This window comes from Halyomorpha halys, unplaced genomic scaffold, assembly GCF_000696795.3.
Source record: "Halyomorpha halys isolate HHAL.00 unplaced genomic scaffold, Hhal_1.1 Scaffold18.1, whole genome shotgun sequence".
NCBI classification, from domain to species: domain Eukaryota; kingdom Metazoa; phylum Arthropoda; class Insecta; order Hemiptera; family Pentatomidae; genus Halyomorpha; species Halyomorpha halys.
Window position 1 is genome coordinate 1,112,318 of NW_027114407.1, and position 20,891 is coordinate 1,133,208.

Consider the following 20,891-nt stretch of genomic DNA (forward strand, 5'->3'; position numbering starts at 1 on the left):
ATGGCTTTGTATTCTTTCAAGTTTAAATAAATTCTTTAAGTTTTGCACAGTACAAACTTAACCCTACGGAGTTAAGACTTCGGGAATCTCAGTTCAGATATCTGATTTGTAGAATAAGTTTGTAATTGGACTTAATTTATATTTTCCCGTTAAAATATGGAAACCCTTAGTAATTTTCTTTATCTTTTTTCCGACGTATACGTGTTTGGAATAAGATAGAGCTCAACAAGGCTAAAAAAATGTTTTACGGATTTAAACCAAGGAATATCAGCGATTTGAGAAAATGGTGGCTTCTGACTTGCTATGATTAATTCATAATTCCTATTTTTAAAAATATTTATAATTTTTCCGGGAATTTTATTTAATACAATCAGGCACACGTACATATCGCTGCTTTTCTTGAATAGTGATACATCTTAAAAACATTTTTTTATTTAGAATTGAACTTGCTCCAAAGGTGGTACCATAGACTGCGGTTACTTTCTTTATTGAGATCGTCCTACAGACTTTCCTACAGCTATTAGAGTTGTTATAAATTAATTCCACTCTATAGTATAATCTATGGAATATTTCAAAAACAATATAGAAAACAAAACGGTTTTGTTAGATGTCTTACTTTTAACAAAAGTTGCAACATGATCTATATCAGTGGATAATAACAATTTGTTTTCAAGGACCTATCACTCAACAATAAAGGCTTCCTAAATCCTAAAAAAAAATAAATAGTTTCCCTCATAAATTGCTAGGTATTTACACTTGTATAAATATGAACATGTATTAAAAAAAAAAAAATAGTTTCCCTCATAAATTGCTAGGTATTTACACTTGTATAAATATGAACATGTATTAAAAAAAAATAAATAGTTTCCCTCATAAATTGCTAGGTATTTACACTTGTATAAATATGAACATGTATTAAACTGGTAGCCCATGATTCTTCTGAAACTATTTAGGAGAAGTATTCCTTGGATCGAAACTAACTATTCTCACCAAATATATACATGGTCAACTTTGTTTACTAGGAGACATATTAAATTAAAAACTAAAAAAGTTGTAAACTTCAGAAATAAAGATAAAGTTCGCGTATGGTAAAAAGTTGTTGTAAAATGTTACCAGAATTCATGGAATTGTTTCAATATTACGGCTTGAAAACCTTTTTGTAAGATTTGGTACAATTTTGAAAATTAACATCAATTAACTTAAAAACGTACAAATTTACAAAAACAAACTTTTTAAAACTAAATTTTCTATTTCTCGACCTAATTAATTCAAAAATCTGTTCAAATATGACTCAGATGTGGAATTTTGAAGTTCCAAAAGTACGACACGGCTGCCTTTTATAACAGTAATCTACGAGTGAAATTTTTCTTATTACAATCCACGGCTTAACTTTTTTTTTTTAATTTATTATAAATAATATAATTTAATTTATTAAAAAAAAAATAATTCCGTAATGATCTTACGGACGCCTTAGGCATAGTCCGCAATCCACCTGCAAACCAATAATGATAATCCAAAAAATAACATTTAAATAATCGAAGATTACCAGTTCATATATTTGATTGTAGGAAGACGGCCAGGCTGGCGATCAATAAAGGTATAACATATAAGGGCTAAATGATATCCAATCATAGCAAAGTATGTTAGGAGACTATAAGAATATTTATAGATACTAATGTAAAAATCATCAAATTAAAATTATAAATATAAATAAATATTAGGAAAAATAACAGTAATATATAATAGAATATTCTTATAAAAAAAATAATAGAATTTTTCGTTAGAAATTAGATATAAAAATCAAATTTCAACATTATATTATAAATAAACATATTAAACTAAATTAAATACAAATACAAGAATCATAAATATAAATAATATAAAATTATAAGCACAAGAATTATAAATAGAAATATTAGAATTATAATACTAAAACAAAAAATATTAGATTTTTTTTTATTCTTATAGAAAAAAATATAATTAAAATATTCGTAAAGCCCTATCATACTTTACAAAGTTTGTTTTCATTTAGCACTGAGAAAGCAATGCAGAGTAAGACGAAAGGCTATTACGCACAATAAATACATTTTTCTATTACGTGTACCTGTTTTAATCATCCCCATCCCCCATCCCACACGATACTTCTACAATTAAGTCTTTTTAAATGCCTTTCTTGTCAATGTACAAAATATTATTCGTCGACAACTAATTCAACTTTATTTTCTCTTTTTGTTTATTCTAGTATTTTTCACTTCAATTTCACCAGAAAATAAAGTCTTAAATAAAAAAATAGTTATGTCTTTATTTTATTTTCTAGAGAGTTGTTCATTCTTTATATACTAAGATTTTGAGGTGAAAAGAGACCCTTTGGAATATTATCAATACTCTACACTCTACATAAATACTATATATGCAGAATTGTACAACGTTTCAGGGTGTTTCTCCATCTTCTAGTACTATTCATCCTACAACTGTAACATTTATCAACAATTTATGTGTATAATTAAAATATATACTCAATTTTACCTTATATATATATCCATTTTCTTTTCGAAATCTTGTCTTTATAGTTTGATAATTAAAAATTTTACACACCATAATTTAAACAACGTCATTCACTGTTGACACATTAATGTGTCCCTTTAGCACAAATCAATATTAAGTTATTCCAGATTTTATCTCTTTGGACATATCAATACACCTGTTAGCTTTTTGTCTATCTCCCTATCCTGTTAATATAACTATAGTTAGTAAATTAGGCCACTCAGGTTGAATATTATAGTTCTGAATTGAAGAATTTTATTATTAAATGTTTCTATTATTTTATGTTAAATGTCTAAATGTTATTTTATAAACAAGTTTTAAAGTTTTTTTAAACAAGTTATTCTTGCAATGTTTTTTTTTTTTTCATTTTATCGGTTAGGCCTGGTATGTTTTTCCTTTTTCTTTCTCAATATTATTTGTGACCAGAATCTTTAATTGTCTTCCCTGTAAAATTCGGTGATTTTTTTTTCTGTTTTTGTTATGTTGCTTTGCTTTGTTGGTCTGACTGTTTGTTTTTCTATCTTTGATCTACTTCCTGTACTTTTTTTTGGCATATCATTATTATTTAATTTGCTGCAGCAAATTGTAAACATTTTCAATATATATATATTGTATATTCCTGTCTTGATTTGTTTCATGTGCATGTTGTCTGTCAGATTAATCGCTTCCTATCTATGAAAAAGAGATAACACCTGGAATAACTTAATATTGATTTGTCCTAAAGGGAAAAATCAAAGTATCAACCGTGAATGGTTTTTAAGATTTTTCAATTATGTAATTATGAAGGCCAAACTGTGAAAAAAGAAATGGATATATTTAACTACAACAAAAAATTGAGTATATTTTTAATTGTAGGACTAATAGTACTAGAAGATGGAGAAACAGCCCGAAACGTCCTACAAGTAAATATAAAGTATTGCTAATATTCTAGAGAAAGTCTCTTTTCACCTCAACATCTGATTATATAAATAATCATGATGATAATTGAATAATTTAGGAAGATATACTTTCATAAAAACAATTAAATAAAAAAAATGTATATGATTTTGATTTTTATTATTGATTTTAGGGGTGTGAAAGCAATAAATGTTATAGTAAGAAAAAGTTCAACAAATAATTAGTAAAAAAATAACTGTTTATGTAATTATGTATTAAAGGTGCACTGAAACCAGTATGTCATCCGTTGAAACTGGCCAGTCCGCCAATGTCCTACGAAACTGTCACTTTCACATTTTTCACATTAATACCTCAAAACCCGTTTAAATATTTACAGACGACTTTCATACTCGAGTTTCCACTCTAATTTCAGCCTTTGTATGAAGGATTACACTGGATGGAAAGTTCCACAATTTTTTATTGAATATAATATGAATGAATGAAGTAAATTTTATTTATTTTCATATTCACAGAATGATAACAGAAATAAATAAATTTACCAAAACAAAAAACTTGGGGTAGTCCATCAGTTCTAGTGACATAAATTAATTGTTTTATATTGAATTTATTTTAATATGAAAGGAACAAGACAAATGATAAACAATCAGCACAATAGTTGTAAGAGTAATCGTACTTAAAAGTTATTGCACTGATTATATAATTGTATAATACACTGGATATCGTTTATAACAACCTCGGATATAACTACGTATAGATTACGGTGTCAAGAATTTCCAGACCTGTAATTTTGAGTCTTATCAATGGATATAGCAACCACTGATCGGCTAAAACGACCTATTTTGATAAGATATCGAACTATAAAGATTGGTTTTCCAGAAATCCATAAGAAAGCCTTGTAAACAACCATAATTTTTATAGGAATTGATTTTGAAGGGAGGAGGATTCATTTTCCCTCACTAAGCAGTTTAGTTTTGTTTTAATTCTAGATACGCACCAATCCTAATAAAAAACATTTCACTGAAGAGGTTTTATATTTGCTGACTTTATGGAAATGATGAGAATAACATCAGCAAGGCTAAAGAATTGAACAAAAATCACTCTACTGTACCTTCAATTTGGAAACATAGGGCCCTTATCTTTTAGAAAAGGGAATTCCTCAAAAATTAAGAAATACCGTCATTCCATCCTAGAAAAAATCGATAAGCTAAAGCTGAAATGGTTTATAATCCAAAGAAGCCGCAATATTCCTTTGAATGTTTTCATTCTGCTCGCTAAAGCGAACAATCTCTTGTAGTACTGAGCAATCTTCAGAAGAAGAAATATCAATAGCTTGAATTCAAAGATTTTCTTCAAGTCAAAAAATTGTTTTTAAAAACAGAAGCTGCAGGAGCACCACCAGCAACATCTGACGAGTAGTTGTCCTGGTTTGGCCTACGATTAGAGAAGGCAAAATGACAAGTTATGAGACAGTTTATCTTGTAAACTTACGCCTGATCGCAACTTGATAATCGATAATTACCCATCTTACATTATGAAGTTGTTTTTTGGCACCAAAAACATCGCCCTCTCTTCGCCTATCGACTAAGATACATAGAAGACTAATAACAACATATTGATTTCACATTAGTTCATGACGTGGAATCGGGAAACTGAAATCTGTATCTCTTATAATAGTTCACTAGACATGGGGCGAAGTACGTCAACAATTGTTTTGAATATTTGGCTTATTGGCTTATGTTGAAGTACAATGAATATATTTCCTTCAAAGTTCATACTATCATATAGAATTGGAACAACTTGATTCGTAACATACATCCTATTATGTTATACCAAGCGATATTACAAAGTATATGTGGTGATTTTAACGCGGTCAGAAGGAATAAGAGGACTAAATCATCTAAATCATAAGAATTCTATTGACAGAAATCTCTCACACTAGAGATGAGCTATTCGAATTTTTTCAACTGTTATTTAATGTTTTTTTTCTTTTTCGAAACCTCCTTTATTATTATATTAGCTTAATAACATACATACATGCATATTGCAGGGAAATTATTATGTATACGAGTGAAATATTGCCTTGTTGCATTATAAGGTTAGTTGCAGGGTCCGATTAAGGTAGTTTAGAACATGTAGCTAACGCCAGTGGATTATTGGAACGGGGAGGGACGTTCTACTGGATAGGTGTAAAAGAGCAACTTTTTTTTTTAAATGTTAACTTTAATATATTTTTAACAGCTCTTAAGGTTCGTTAATTACCTATATAGAAATATCAAGGTTCATTCTTTTAAAGTTCTAACCAGTTAGCGAAAACGTTAATTTTCATTTTAAAACTGATTGAGGTTATCTTATTTTGTTCAATTTATAATTTCTATTAATTACCGTATTCTGGACCGAAGGCAAGAGGGGATCTGATTCAACTCTGCTGTTTGGCATTTGGTTCGTCCGTCTGTCTTCTGTATGTTACGCGATTCAAACTAAGCGTGAAATTCAATTTCTTCAAATTTAGCGCAGAATTTTTTTAAGTCAATTAACTATTAAAACGACTTATTGTAGAGATTATTTTTTAACTTCAATCCTAAAAATTGGTCTTTTTAATGGTTCCACATGATTAAAAAGCTGTTTGTTTTGTAGTCACAACAAAATCCGTTGTTCGATTTTCCTTTTCTTCAAATTTAACATGAACATTCCTTGACAAGAATTATCTAAATTTTTTGTCGGAGGGGAACCGGAGGGACGGACGGATGGTATAAAGGAAAGCGAATTCAGATAATTAAAATAATAATAAGGAGATTAAATTATTCATGCAAAACAAGTCACAATACATTTTGTCGTACTGAATCGAATGGCGTGCATCTTCTATTGCTTCTTTACCTTCTCGAAGTCTTCCATGGTCCGTCGTCGGATGAGATTTTTGTAGCATAGTGCCCTAAAATAATTTGTAAGATGAATAGACTTGAAAATGTAAATTCGAAAATTAATTATCTAGTTATACTTATTATCCGAATTATGTTAATTTTGTTTTTAACACCTTCTGGAAATAGATGATTATTTTAAAATGCATATATATAGCATTGCAACTAATTTCAAAAAAATTATTTTTGCGTTATGTAATTTAAATTACTTTTTCTACGAATTTCATAACTAAAATCCTTAGGAATCGCTCAAAACTTGGCTATGATATACTTCAATGCCTAAAGAACAAGTTTGCATACATTTTAAAGTTTAATTGAAATTTCAAATTTAAGTCAATGTTACTCATGGTTTACTGGTCCAATTGTACGCTGCTAAATCTAAAGCCTGGTTGCAAATGGAATATTAAGTAAGATGAAATGTTTTACGAAATATACAAAACATCAAATTAATTGCCAGAATAGACTGTTGTTGTTATAGAATATAAAACTGCATAAATCAGACAGCATCATCACACAAGATTGACAAAAGGTGAATAATGAACCAGAAGATGCATAAGGCCAGTAAATATAATGAGGTAAACCTTATACTAAACATAAATTGACAACAAAAGTAGAAATATAAAAAATAAATAAATAGAAAAGAAGAAAAATCGAAACCATTGTCTGAGGATTTGGGTCAAGAGCACTCTCTAGACGGATCATTTGTTATTTCCGATCGCTCTCTCCAGGCAGCGCGCTTATGTCACCGGGGTATTTTGTTTGTCCAATTTCACCACATAGCGATTTATCAAATCATCATTTAAAAATTGTTCTTTTATTTAATCCTGTTTTTAATCAATTCACGTTCGGCGATAAGTATTGTGATAAGTTAAACCTGAATCAATTCAGTCCTGGAGCTGCCTCGAAAATACCAATCTCTTCAGAGCCGAAAGGTTTAACCCTCAGTTTAAACCTAACGTCAACCAACGATTGACATGATACTTTTTGAGCAAGATACTCAATTCAAAATAATAAAATCCATTAATGATCGCATGAAGAGCGATTAGCTGTGCCACCTATGAGCAAGTCTGCTAACCGAGAGAGTGAGTCAACCTCAGAAGAATTTAGGTGAGGAGTGAATAATTTTTTTCCCTTAAAAATAATTTCATAATGAGTGAGTAAATTGTGAGTGTATGTATGTTTTCAGCACACCAGTTCATCTTTCAAATCAAAATTTTATTCTTTATCAACATAAATTTCACACAGCAAGTGGTAAAAGTTTTTCTAAACACCACTAAAAACCCTTTGGTATAACCCTTATGTTCGCTTTTTTTTTAATGGCCCCACATGATTAAAAAGCTGTTTGTTTTGTAGTCACGACCAAATCCGTTGTTCGGTTTTTCTTTTCTTCAAATTTAACATGAACATTCCTTGACAAGAATTATCTACATTTTTTGTCGGAGGGGAACGGGAGGGACGGACGGATGGTATAAAGGAAAGCAAATTCAGATAATTAAAATAAGAATAAGGAAATTAAATTATTCATGCAAAACAAGTCACAATACATTTTGTCGTACTGAATCGAATGGCGTGCATCTTCTATTGCTTCTTAACCTTCTCGAGGTCTTCCATGGTCCGTGGTCGGATGAGATTTTTAAAAGTTTTTCTAAACACCACTAAGAGAGATTGTAGTCTTTTGGTATAACCCTTATGTTCGTTTTTTTTTTTTTTTTTACTGCATTATCAAGAATTAGAGCTTGATTTTTATTTATAGTGATTAATTCTTTAATTATTATGTTTATTTCTTATTTTAAATTCCTTAATTCTGAAATATCTAAAGATGGGGATTAACGAGTAAAACTATATACAGTTCAGGCGTTGCAATAAAAGTTTAAAATTTTGGAGAAATAAAAATAGCTTCACAAGAGGTTATATCGAAGTCCTTTCATATTTTTTCGTAGTCCTTTCGCACCTTTCATTACCACTGGTGACTTACACTCACTAACACAAAACTTACAAAAGGAATGTGATCCCTTCAGAAGCAAATTAACCCACTTCATATTAGAAACTTGGTTACTAGTATTCAGAGGATATCAATCTCATAATCAACAGTTACATGAAAGCTTATTAAACCATAGCTCAAGTAAACCTTCTTTAAGAAAAGAAAATTTGCCCTTCGAGATTAAGATTTGCAGCAGAACAGCTATTAGAAACTGAGAAGGAATAGAGAGTAGTCCTTAAAAAGTCTGGAGAAGACCTGGACTATACATAATTACTGAGTTCTAACCACTTGGAAAAGAAAGGACGTTAGGAAATACTGACATCGATAGGATGGATTAAGTCACTTCAACTCGGCCTAATACTCGGTTATATGCATAAATTTATAAGGAAAATATTTGGAATCCTAATTTGCTTCATATACCTAATATTTGATAGTTGTAAATCATTTTTACTAACTTATGCGCTACGAAATAAATATATCCATAATATTATTTAAGTTTTTAGGTCATTTCTTAATAATTTTTTTTTTTTTTTTTGTGAATAGTTTTTTCAATTTATTTATATTTTCAGAATCAATGAACTGGTTTAAATACAATCGGTTCCTTTGAAGACACACCGATGAGAAGCCTAGGGTGCTTGCAGAGCTCTCCTTGCCTGTAGATGGACCAGCCACCTCTAGTCTGCCAGCCAAATATTATCTGAAGGTAACTTATAACTCGATTATCCTTCATCAAGCTAATACTGATTAAAAATAATTAATATTTGTAAATTAAAATCATGAAATAACCCATCCCTACCAATTTTTCTTTCGGTAGTCCATCAGTATTATTCTACAGGATCAATCTGAACGTTCATCTTTGCTTTTACTGACATTCCGACTAATCATGTAGATGTCAATGCTTTCTAAGCAGTTGTACTGCATAAGCCGCATTCAAGCAGCCTCCATCTTGTTTCCAAATGTCGAAGGAATTCAAGGAACATAATTCTAACATCTAATATTTTTTATCAAATTTTGAGACATATGTATAACTAAGTGTGCATGGTATGTCCTTACTGATTTTGATCAAAAGTTATCTGCAAAAACACCTCAACTTTTTTTTTACTTTGTAATCAATTTTTGCACGTAAACTTTCTTAAATAAAGGCATTACTGGTTATGCCTCTCCTATTTCTCTCGAGTCCAGAAACTCAAGAACAGTTCTTCAAACCGTAATTTCATAGCTTAAACATTTTAGTAAAACTCTTGGAAAGTTAAAAAACATTTTCGATCATATTTTAAACATACAGGTTTGTTGGCGTGCTGAATCTACCTCTGTTACCATTTGGGTGCATCAAATCTGCAACGCTCAATAAACGTAAACGCTCGTTTACTCAATACTTTAAACACTTCCTTAATTTATTTGACTAAAAAGTTCTTTTTAAACATTTTTTTTTTCAACAATATACTAAAAATTAATTTTTGATGCCTTGCTGAATCTAAATCTGTTAAATAGTATGTAATTCAGAATGGCTTCCTCTAGAGTACCTTTTTGTTTGTTTGTTTGAAATAATTAACAATCTCAAATTTGTATTTGTAATGAAAAATAGATAAATATAAACTAAAAAAAGGATTCGATATTTAATTTAAAGAGATAAGAGGAAAAAATATTTTTCCAGGTTGAAAATACATTTAAGGAAAGTCTTAGAAGGTAACGGGGAGTGAAGAAAAAGGAAAAACTAAAAGGTCCGCTATAGCATGAGTTTAACCTTTGAAATACACCAGGGATTAAACGGGTAAAACTGAAACAGTCCATGATCCCAGTGCCGAAGTATCCGATTAGCATGGATTCTACTGTAATATTTTTTCATCATGCGATACTCTGATATTAGAACAAAGAGCTTATTCAAAGAAGACAGTGGGCAGTTATGCAAGAAGTATGATACAATAGATCAGTAAGGCTATTAAACCATTTAATAAGATGAAATGACGCCAGCAAGAGACATTGTTGTCCCGGAGAAGAGTTTTGCAACAGGGATGTCCTACTCAGGAGAGCCTTCCTCATCATATAACACTGGCTTAGTTTTCAATAATTTCTTTTGTCATATCATTTTAAACTCCAGAGAACATTTCTAACAGGAAGACCATGTAAGATATCCTTTCATAGTATCCTCTTTGATAATAAACATCCTCCATTTTAAAGAGATTGTTTTTTCTGCGTGCTCGGGAATAAAAAATTATCTCTTATGATCTTCTTCCTCTTCCTCGTTTTCCTCTCAAATGCCCGCATCGGTGATGCCAAAAGTGAAATCAACAGCACTCTGTTGGTCGCCTAGGTTTCCGTTCATCTTCATCTTCCATCCCATAGATGAGCCGTATATACTTAAGTAGTTCCTTAAAACAGTGCTCATCGTGAACCTATGGACTGTCCTACAGTATCCTTTTATTATTATTATTACACTGAGGGTCGGGAATCCCTTCCTCACTTCGGCCCAATTGGATCTTTTGTGAGTTACCCCTCTTCCACTAGATATCCCATATGAATCCTATGCTTCTTATGAAGTTCAACACAGTATCCTTTAATAATATTCAGGCTAAATTTGGTTAAACTGCTAACTTGGAATTATCATAGAAGACTGAAAAGACAGGATACTGCATGCCGATTCAAACTTTTGCAACACTTATTAGATAACGTCCAAGCTTCCAATCAATTAATAAAGACTGATTTACATGACTATAATAAAATTTGTTTTATTCCCTTGAATTGAGCTTCAGGAAATGAGCGAATTCCTCTCATCTGCAATCCTAACCATCCAAAATCCTTCGTAAAATTCACATAGCTTCTTACTTGGACAGAAATAAAATTATACATAAAGACCTTAATATGTAACCGATATAGCCCGAACCAGATAACAATCCTTTCATAATAAACTTCGCAACCTCCCAAACCTACTAGTTTCTGACCTTTATTTCTCTTCTATTTCCGGTAATCCTCAGAGGCACCTGAAAAGAAGATGGACTAGACTTTCTAATGTATAGATGTTACTAAAGTGCTACCAATGGGGGAATTCTTTACAAATATTTAATGTATAGCTTATCACATTTACTTGCCTTTTTTAGCTTAAATACAGCAGTAAATGTTTAAAAAAAGAATAGTGCAGAACTGGAAGACGTGTTCTTTTTGTCAGATCATTTGCTTCACATGGGCAGAGTAACCTTTCCGCCAAGTAGAGCTTATGAGATCTTAATATTAATAATAAAGTTAATTTGTTTCTGGCCAGTTCTTAGGCGAAATACCGTAATTTTTTTCCGCCTCAAAAGTTAATAATAACCATTTTCTATCTTTCCTTATAAATGGTCGATATAACTATCGAAAATAGGTGCAAGGGAGGGCTGGACTTGACCATGAAGAGAAAATCCTAACCTCAGGGGTCCTTTCAAAGATTTTCATCACCCACTGTATAAAGTAAAACTAATAGAAAGTAAATAATGCAAGTACTATGACTTAATTTGAAATGAATTCTAAGGACAGTTATTAGAAAACATAAGAGTGTATCTATTAAACTAACTACGTGAACTATTCAATTTTTCTCTAAGAATAAATCTAAAATATCTTATTTTTCTCATGCCTACATTGCTTATATGAATAATTTGACATTAGTTCCAAATCCATAGCAAACCGACCTCAATAATTTTTTCCAGTTGATGATTTCATTTTTTTTTAATTTCACGTTATTTGGATTTTAAAAAAAACTAACTGTTATCAGCTGTTGAGAGATTTTTTTTCCTCATTGAAATTTACAATTGTACTAACTAAAAAATAAACGTGAACTATATGTGATGTGGATTATAGTATAATGGCATAACACAGACTTGCGAAGATTCTACCTAATAACATTTCTAGATTAGAAGGTTTCGAGCCCACTTTCCTTTCAGAAGTCAGGGGGGATTATCAAATCAATGCGGAAATGAGAAAATTAATAATTATCAATAAATATGTAAAAAAAAAAAAATTGATAGTTAAAATGTGATCACCTAAGGACCTATTATGTAATCAATTAAGACAGTATAGTTCTTATAGAATCTAAATTTGCTTAACTTAAAGAGTTTCTGAAATAACTCTACACTACGGAAGTAAGGAATGTATCAACCTTTTTTACCAAGAAATATTGAAAAAAGGTTGATAATCAAAATGTGACCGACTCTGAACCGATAATGTTGTTAAATTAATGTATACCTGGGAAAAGTAAATATAATTTTAAAATTAATTGAACTACTGAATTTCTTGGTTGATGGAAATTTATTTTTTTAAGATTTAGTTTCATACCTATGGAATACAATTTGATCGTTCAATTCTAAGAGATAGGTGTTGAAGATCTTTAGAATTGCAAATAAATAGGGGAGAAGGTGGAAGAAAAAGTGACTGCTTTTACGCTAATTCAATATAGATATGAGAAATTTACAGTCGAAATTCCGAGATATGGACTGGGGGTTTCTTGACTAAATTTGTAAAATTGTCTCCATTGTGAAATAACGAATATTCCTCGTAGTCATCGGGTTATCCTCCCAAAATAAGAGTTTATTTCAACAAAATGGAAACCTGAAAAATGTCTAAAATCCACAAAACATGATTTAGGGGGATTCCCAACTCGCTGGTTCAATTTTAAATCGCACTTAAATTGCTCTATTCGTACAATAATTTTATCTAAAAATCAGTAAAGATGTAGGTAACTTAAAATATGTCCATTAGAATTCCTTTGACCCGGTTGACTACCAGATATATAACTTGTCATGAAAGTATGCCCATGTCAGTTTATTTCCAAATAAACCGTGAAGTTTAGAACACGCAACTTAGTTGTTACTGGTTTGTAATTGGCCTAATAGCTCTTAATAGCGGTTGAGCTTTTTAGAGATAGTTTAAAAATTAATTCGTCAACAGACGTACATACATTATTAATTCTTATATTTGATAATAACGTTAAAGGCGTCTTCTCATGTGTCTGGTTTAATTTAACGATTATAGTTGATAAGCGATAGTTAAAGTAGATTTGAATCAGTTTTTTTATGAACTTTTAATTAATTAATTTAATTTAAGGTTTCAATTTTAAAGAGGCGAACGCCGAACGCCGTGATGCGTTATACATTACAATAATTAATGAAATAACATAATCTGATCTTACTTCTGATCCAATCATTACTGAAAAATACCCTATTCCGATCCTACTCATCGAGGATGTTATGGAAATCTATAAGATCTCTAGAGCATCATTGAAGAAAAAATGCCAAGAACCAAAGATTAGGACTCATATTTCCTGAGATGATAAAAAATGGACTTAATTGGGGTGGCACTGCTCTGTGCCGAAGGTTGAGGATTGTGGCGATGATATGAGTTTACCAAACTTTGAATATTTTTTATCAACATCCTCATCCAAAAATTAATTTGACTTCGATTACATTTTCTAGAAATGCTAAATGTTTATAATTATTTTACTTATTATTCAAATCCAAAAAATAAATAACAGAAAAACGTTCGAATTTTGTACAATTCATAATTATTACTCCTAGATTTTCGATTATAATATAGCTTCATTGGTCTCAGCAGGAATAACTGTTTCCGTCTTAAGATCTGCGTTATGGCCAATCTAAGTTAATTATTTAATATTTGAAAAGCGAGAAAAATTAAAAAGACAAATTAAACATTTACAAAAGGTATTTTTCTTGATTTATGATTAGTAAAATTATGACTAACTTCTCAAAAGTCTATTTAATTAAATACATCAGTTTCTATCAACAACCCTGAAAAACCGTTCAATGGTTCTTCAATTAATCGTACTTCTCAGTTTATCCTTGCTTTGTTTTAAATTATAGATCACAGGAGCTGGGGGACCAAATAGGATAAAGATGGCCCCGGTCGAGGCAAATACTGAAGGGACTACTGGTTTCTCACTTTATAAATGTAGTCCCAACTTCTAGAAGCACACACCGTGATTGTGTATACTAACAGCTGAACAAAGTTGAAAATGGCGTTGGAATATGGCCAAAATTGGTCAACCAGTATTGCGGTCAGTCATAGACCAATGATCAGTGGGCCTTTTTGTAAAGACGGCATTGGTCCAACTTCTGTTTATGAACCATACTTGTTCAATTACAATTAACCCGCATCTTAAGTTAGATGAGAACGTCTGAATATATTACGACAAATTATACAACTTTGTTTTTTAACCTAGTGGACAAAAGACCTTAAAGATTTTGTTGATTTTTTTTTTAAATACTTAAATTACCAAATTTTCGTATAGAGATGAACATCTTCACATTAATATGATAAAGAGTTCAGTTCCAACTCTTGCTGAATAGGATTCAAGTATTACTATCACCAAGGATGAGCCGAGGAGCACAGAAAGTGAAACCGAAGTTGGTTACCCGAAGACATGACCTTGACCCGGGGAAAGTGAGAAAGCAGAGGTGGAGGCTATCCCTCATGTCCTTCCCGGTTCTGTAATAAGGCGACTTCAACGGCATTCGTAATCCCACGTCGAGGAAGCCATTGTCATAATTTATTCACTATTGCAATATCTTCTATTACATTTGACGTCAACTACATGCCAACTCTACATAAATAAATCTTGTAATATCCAGTAATAAATGAAGTATATTTTCTATAATAAAAACATTTTGAAATCGTATTCGAAAGTAATGACCATTATTAAGATATGAAGAATAATATTTTATTAGTAAGTAGAGATGGGATTTTTATGTGACAAAATATCTACTTGTTTTTACATAAATAGTATTACAAATATTTAATTTTTAAAAAAATTTAAAAATAGAGAAATTTAACTTTGAAAAGCCTAATAACAAACCCAATACAGCAGAGGCATTCCATGTTAATTCAACAAATTTTTGAACCTTACTTCTCAAATTTTATTCAAAATTTTCATTGATATTGTATAAGCAGAGACTTGTAGGAATGTCAAATTTACTGAGTTAAGTACAATGAAATTTTGATTACAGAGCTGAGGACTTAACAGCTGTCATTTCATGTCAAATGTAATAAGTGCTAACGATACTTGGGATAAATTAAATCGCTAGAACTAAGCTCAACAATCGCCATAGGCTTCTACAGGATACTAACAGTAATTTTTAAGTTGGCCTGTCCAGGATTTTCTTTTTCTCTGTGTAGTTATCCCCAAAAATTTATCTGGAATCTTTAATCCATTACATTTTTCGAAAAATTCTTTAATTTGTGGATGGAAATGTCCACTTTAGTGAATCCTGGCATATGTAATTGACATGCAGCACATGTCTGAGATTTGTTCTTTTTTTTTTTCATAACTTTCGCCTTGTATCAATGTGTTAAATTGTTTTATGTTTTAAAATCTATCAACGTTGATCTGTAGATTTTTTTTTTTCACAATATAAATAATATGAAGCTCAAGAGCACATTGAAACGGTTCATTCACGAACAATATATTTACCTAGTGTGTTTACAACAGAATTTCCTGTGGACATACTACAAAAAATTGAGGCAATTGATAAGATTTGAAATAGAAAATACAGAAAAAGGGAAAGCAGTGTAAGTTTTAAGAAACTATAAAGAGCCAACGGACATGTACAAAAGTAAAGAAGCTAAGAACTATAATAAAATTGTTAATTTCCTTACATATTTATTTTAGGCTCTCCAGAAAACAACCAAAAGTTATCTGTGTTCTAATTTTTATCCTATGAATTGACTTTTTTGGCTAATTTAAAAAAAAAGAATCTTTTGAAATAAAAATTAAAAAAAAAAAGAGAAAAGGGAAATATGGGCTAATTATTCCAAGTAACATCAATATGGAAGTTGAATTATGTGAAAACATAAAAATTCAATCCATGGTGTTAATGCCAGTTATATTTGTTTTTCAATGGATTATATATATATAATATAAATCTTATATGCAATTGTAAAATATTTTTGTTGACAACTAAAATTATTATTTTATTTACCTAAACAATGAAACTGTAAAATTATTACCTAGTAAAAAAGAAAAAATACTTAAACCACAATATGACAGAGGATTCTCGGACCCATATACAATTATTCCTCAATGTTCAATATAATAAATTTATTAAGGTTCTTATTTATTGATTTATATGAATAAATTATACAATCTAGTAAAAAAAAATAAATAAGTTAGTTCAGAACACCAAAATGTAATACAAATAAATATTTCTATTGGTCCCTCAGATCCACCAGTCATGCTGAGGGTTTGATCAATTCTAATATTGATGACTTTACAATTGCATAAATATTTCTTCAAAAATGCAATGCTAATTCAATTTTTATAACCTAACAGAGCGCTTTTAGATGGCTTTAATGAAGTTACAATAAATGAGAGAAATGTCTTATGAGGAAATTATTGATGTCTTATTTAAAAAATCTTATGTTGACAAGGGATTGAGATAGGAGTGATAACTACATTTTTGATGAACTAACTCTTCCCCCAGTGATTATTAATATTTCCTAGTGAAGCATCCTGTATAATGTTTTCACAATAAACCTAAATCCCTATATTAATATTATTGACAAAAATAAAACTCATGAAATACTGAATGGAAGGGAACTAAATCATCTTGCCCCAAGCCCGAACTGTGCTGACTCTGTTCCTTTAAATAGTAAGTAATAGTGTGAATAATTGTCAGTAGAATTTATAGATTATTACAATGTATGTGTGTGATTTCCACCATTAAGTTAGGTATTCATTTGTTTTATGGAATATATATCATAACATTTTACAGTCAATGGTAAATAAAACTTTGTTATTTTGCACTTATCTTTATACAACAATTCATAAAGCTAAGTCTACCTTCCTAGAAAGTCAATTGAAGATTCTTTCGGTTCATTAAAAATACCATTGTTTTGAAATAAACAAAAAACACCAAGTGATTCAGAAATATGATTAAAGACTATAATAGGCATAGCCCAATTTGCTCATATCTTTCACTCGCACAGAAAGATTTCATTAAAAAGATCACTGTTTTGAAATAAAAAATATAAATCAAAATCACCAAGTGATTCAGAAATATGAGTAAGAATATAAAAGATGATCGTTTAATGATTGAATGAACCACAGAATATCAGAGGACAAATAAAATTAACTTAAGCTTTGCAGGGAAACTAAACAAAGAATGAGAAAATAGGATAAATAAAATCTGAAAAAAACATCCAACAAGAAGTGCTGAAACTGGAAACTGTTATTGTCTTAAAATTTCTTCCTAACTATTTCTCTTTGTTTTATTTGAATGTGTAAAAATATAAATTAGTTCATCGATACATCCTCCATGAAAGTTTTTCATTATATTCTCAATAGATTTGATTCCTCACTTCACTCCTTGGGGTGAATCAGTTCTTGTAAATGATTATTCAATTGATTCTTTTTACTTTATTTAGTTTCTTTTTATTCAAAAGACAACCAAAAGATTCAAACCTTTTGGTTTTTTAACCAAAAAAGTTTGTTTTTAAATCAAAAAATAAAACTCTTCATATATTCATATATATATATATATCTTCATTGCGGTTCTCTGTCAATTGTCCAAAAGTAAAATAAAAACCCCTTAATGATTTAAGTAAACATATATCTTCTATGACAAATAAAAAACACCCATTTGCTTACAATAATTACGTTCACAGAATACTTATTACTATTCCTAAATGCCATGTACATTCATTCATTACCTATTCTCATTTATATTGTAATAAAGTAATCAAACTAAACCTTTTTGTAAGTTCACTAAAAACAAAAATCAAACAACTTATTGCCAAGTTATATTCCTAAATAAAACGAAATATACCCTTCTCTCAATTCTTAAACTCTCCTGTATAAAGAATCAAACATATCCAATTAAATCATGATTCTTTCGTGTGAATCACCTGAGAGTATGATCCTTTTGTTTCAACTTCCTATTTACCAAACCATCTGTAATTCTTTACACAACACTTCTTTACCACTTTGTTTTGTTTGAATATCTGGTTTTTACACTTTCATTTTATTTGATTTGGTATCATAGTTATTACTATTACATTACAAACATTATAAGATACTACTTCCTCAATACTCCATTCCAACAATGCATTAAAAAAAAAAAATTGCAAATTGAGACAGGGTAACCTAAATTAAGCAATAAATAATTGTCCTGAGGATTACTGTAGTAAAGAAATACAGAAAACATAATATATTTCAAAGGCAAGGCATGTTTAAGATGATAATCTGGCCTATACTTATAAAACATAGACTCTTATCTTACAGTATTAGATTTGGAAGCTATGGAATCTCAACATACATAAACTATTTCAGAATAATTATGGAATATTACCTCATTTACATAGTACATCCTTTATATCCATAGGTATCAATACAACAGAAACCTCACCTTGGTTGAGAAAATCTGGAAATTATGATTTAAATTAAAAAGGAAGGTGAAAATTAATTTTCATAGATTTAGGAGAATCAGCTATAATGCAAGAAAAAAGATATATCATCATATTATAATTTTTTTTTTGCTATATTTCAAGGTATCAAGATAATGTAAGATTCTTTTTATCCCAATCGTAATGAGATTGAAAATAACTGTAGAACAAGATGTTTATCTGAAAAAAAAAAAAAAAAAAAAAAAAAAGACAGTACTACTGTCTGTAACATAAACAATTTTTTTTCTTTTTTAAAGAGGCACGAAATTAGATAATTCTTCAGGGATTATACGCTTATTTGTTTTTAATTTATGTTACTACTATGTCAATTAGAATATCATGGTAAATGATTCATTGTAATTAATACCCTTGGGGTTAAGCCATCTAAGCAAATAAACAAAATTTAAAATAAAAAGGATTGAAAGTAAAATTATAGTATCTAAAGAAATTGAAAAAAATTAGGTGAAAAAATATTGAGATTAAAATATAATAATAAGTATAACAGGATGAATGGAAGGACCTGATAGCTGAGTGGGCTGGGGTGAGGGTCCAGAATACCTGGTTCAGGTTTTGGATTCCATTACCAGCTGGATACATATTTATTTATTTTGCAACAGCTCCAAGAAAAGAATTTTGACATTCCCACTCTGGGGTTGTATATGTCCTCAATTCAGGACTTGATGCAAAATACCAAACCAAATGAATGATTCAGTTATATACATAAAACGTGTTTATCATACACCATATAAACGTTGTTAAGAATTTAACTCTAAGTGAATAACAAGTCAAATTTATCAATTATTAGCATGTAATGAATTTTCTTAAATAAAACTTATCTATAATGAATATTACATTGCTTATTTAGTTAAAATTTTACTAGATTAAGAAAGCATTTATCAACTAAAAAATGTCTTAAAGAACATTATAATCAGTATAATCAAGGAATATACTTCTTTTTTTTAAATTGAAAAGTACTCTTTTTTCAGTTAAACCTACCACAATGTCAAAAGGAACATTTCTTGCTGGATACTAAACCCAGGTTCTAAGTGATAGATATGTCCTGCAAATTCCAAACACACGCGTAGATAGTTTATATTAAGTATCAAGCAAATCCCAATAGTCTGACAGAAAATGTTAGTTTACATGATCATAGGGGTTCAAACCGCTTTCACTATCACTTTTACTCTTAATATTACCGTAATCACCGTAACTGTAGAAAATCTTGCTTTCCGATGGCAAAAAAAATCTAGAAATTGAGCCATTCTAATCACGGTTACCAACTATGTCAAAAAAAAAAAGAAACACAAAACATAAATTAATTATTGCTTTCAATATTATAAAATGTATCAATACTTATTTATTTAATATTATTTCAATTTTTTTTTTTTTTTTTTGTGGGGAATTTTTAAACATATAATTCTGTTTTTCACGTTAAAACAGGATAATCTTTTATTTTGTCAACAATTTTCTTTCATACTAAAATAATACTTATTTTCAATTATTCAAGATAACAATCAATATGTATGACATTTTTACGATTTTTAGAGAAATGAAAAACTAACTTTAAAAATTAACAATCTGAAAACAAAATTGTGAACAACCAAACTGTACATTATTCTTGTCAAGTTTTTGCTATATAACTATCAATAGACGTTCAGAAAAGGTTTTGGGAAAATATTAAAATTATAGTAAGCCAAATTTCGATCCGTTCTCTTATTTTTTTTTAATTATAACGGCATGAATAATCATGTAAAATTTTGAATATTGTTGGTTTTTGTTATTATTATTTTTTTTTTTCGAAAAACCAGAAACATTCTCTTGTTAAACACCTTTTCCCCTCGGAGTATTCAAACTTTGAGTTTGGTACAATTACTCTCTTCTTGATCTTTTGGAACACCTCGAGTACTTGTCTCATTATTGGTATTTTTATTTGTAACATGATAGTATAAACATCTAAACCAGTGGTTCCTAAAATGAGTGTCGTGTCACCCTGGGATTCTCCAAGCGTAAGCCAGGGGTGCCGCAAGCAAATGTCACCTTTTCAAAATATTACAGAAAAAAATTAAAATAGCAAATATACAGAACATTCCAGCTTTTACTTTGCACTATTTTTTTTTCTTTTTATCCTGCATATT

At 29.8% G+C, this 20,891-nt stretch overlaps 1 protein-coding gene across 4 annotated transcripts in view; it reads left to right on the forward strand.

Annotated features, from left to right (window-relative positions):
- The window catches only part of LOC106680842 (serine protease 33), a 123,091-nt gene that overhangs the window by 68,253 nt on the left and 33,947 nt on the right, over positions 1-20,891 (forward strand). For all 4 annotated transcript variants that reach the window (XM_067051612.1, XM_067051613.1, XM_014420833.3 and 1 more), the window contains one exon: positions 8,907-9,040. The gene's annotated coding sequence lies outside the window, so the exon portion shown is untranslated. The remainder of the gene's footprint in view (positions 1-8,906; positions 9,041-20,891) is intronic.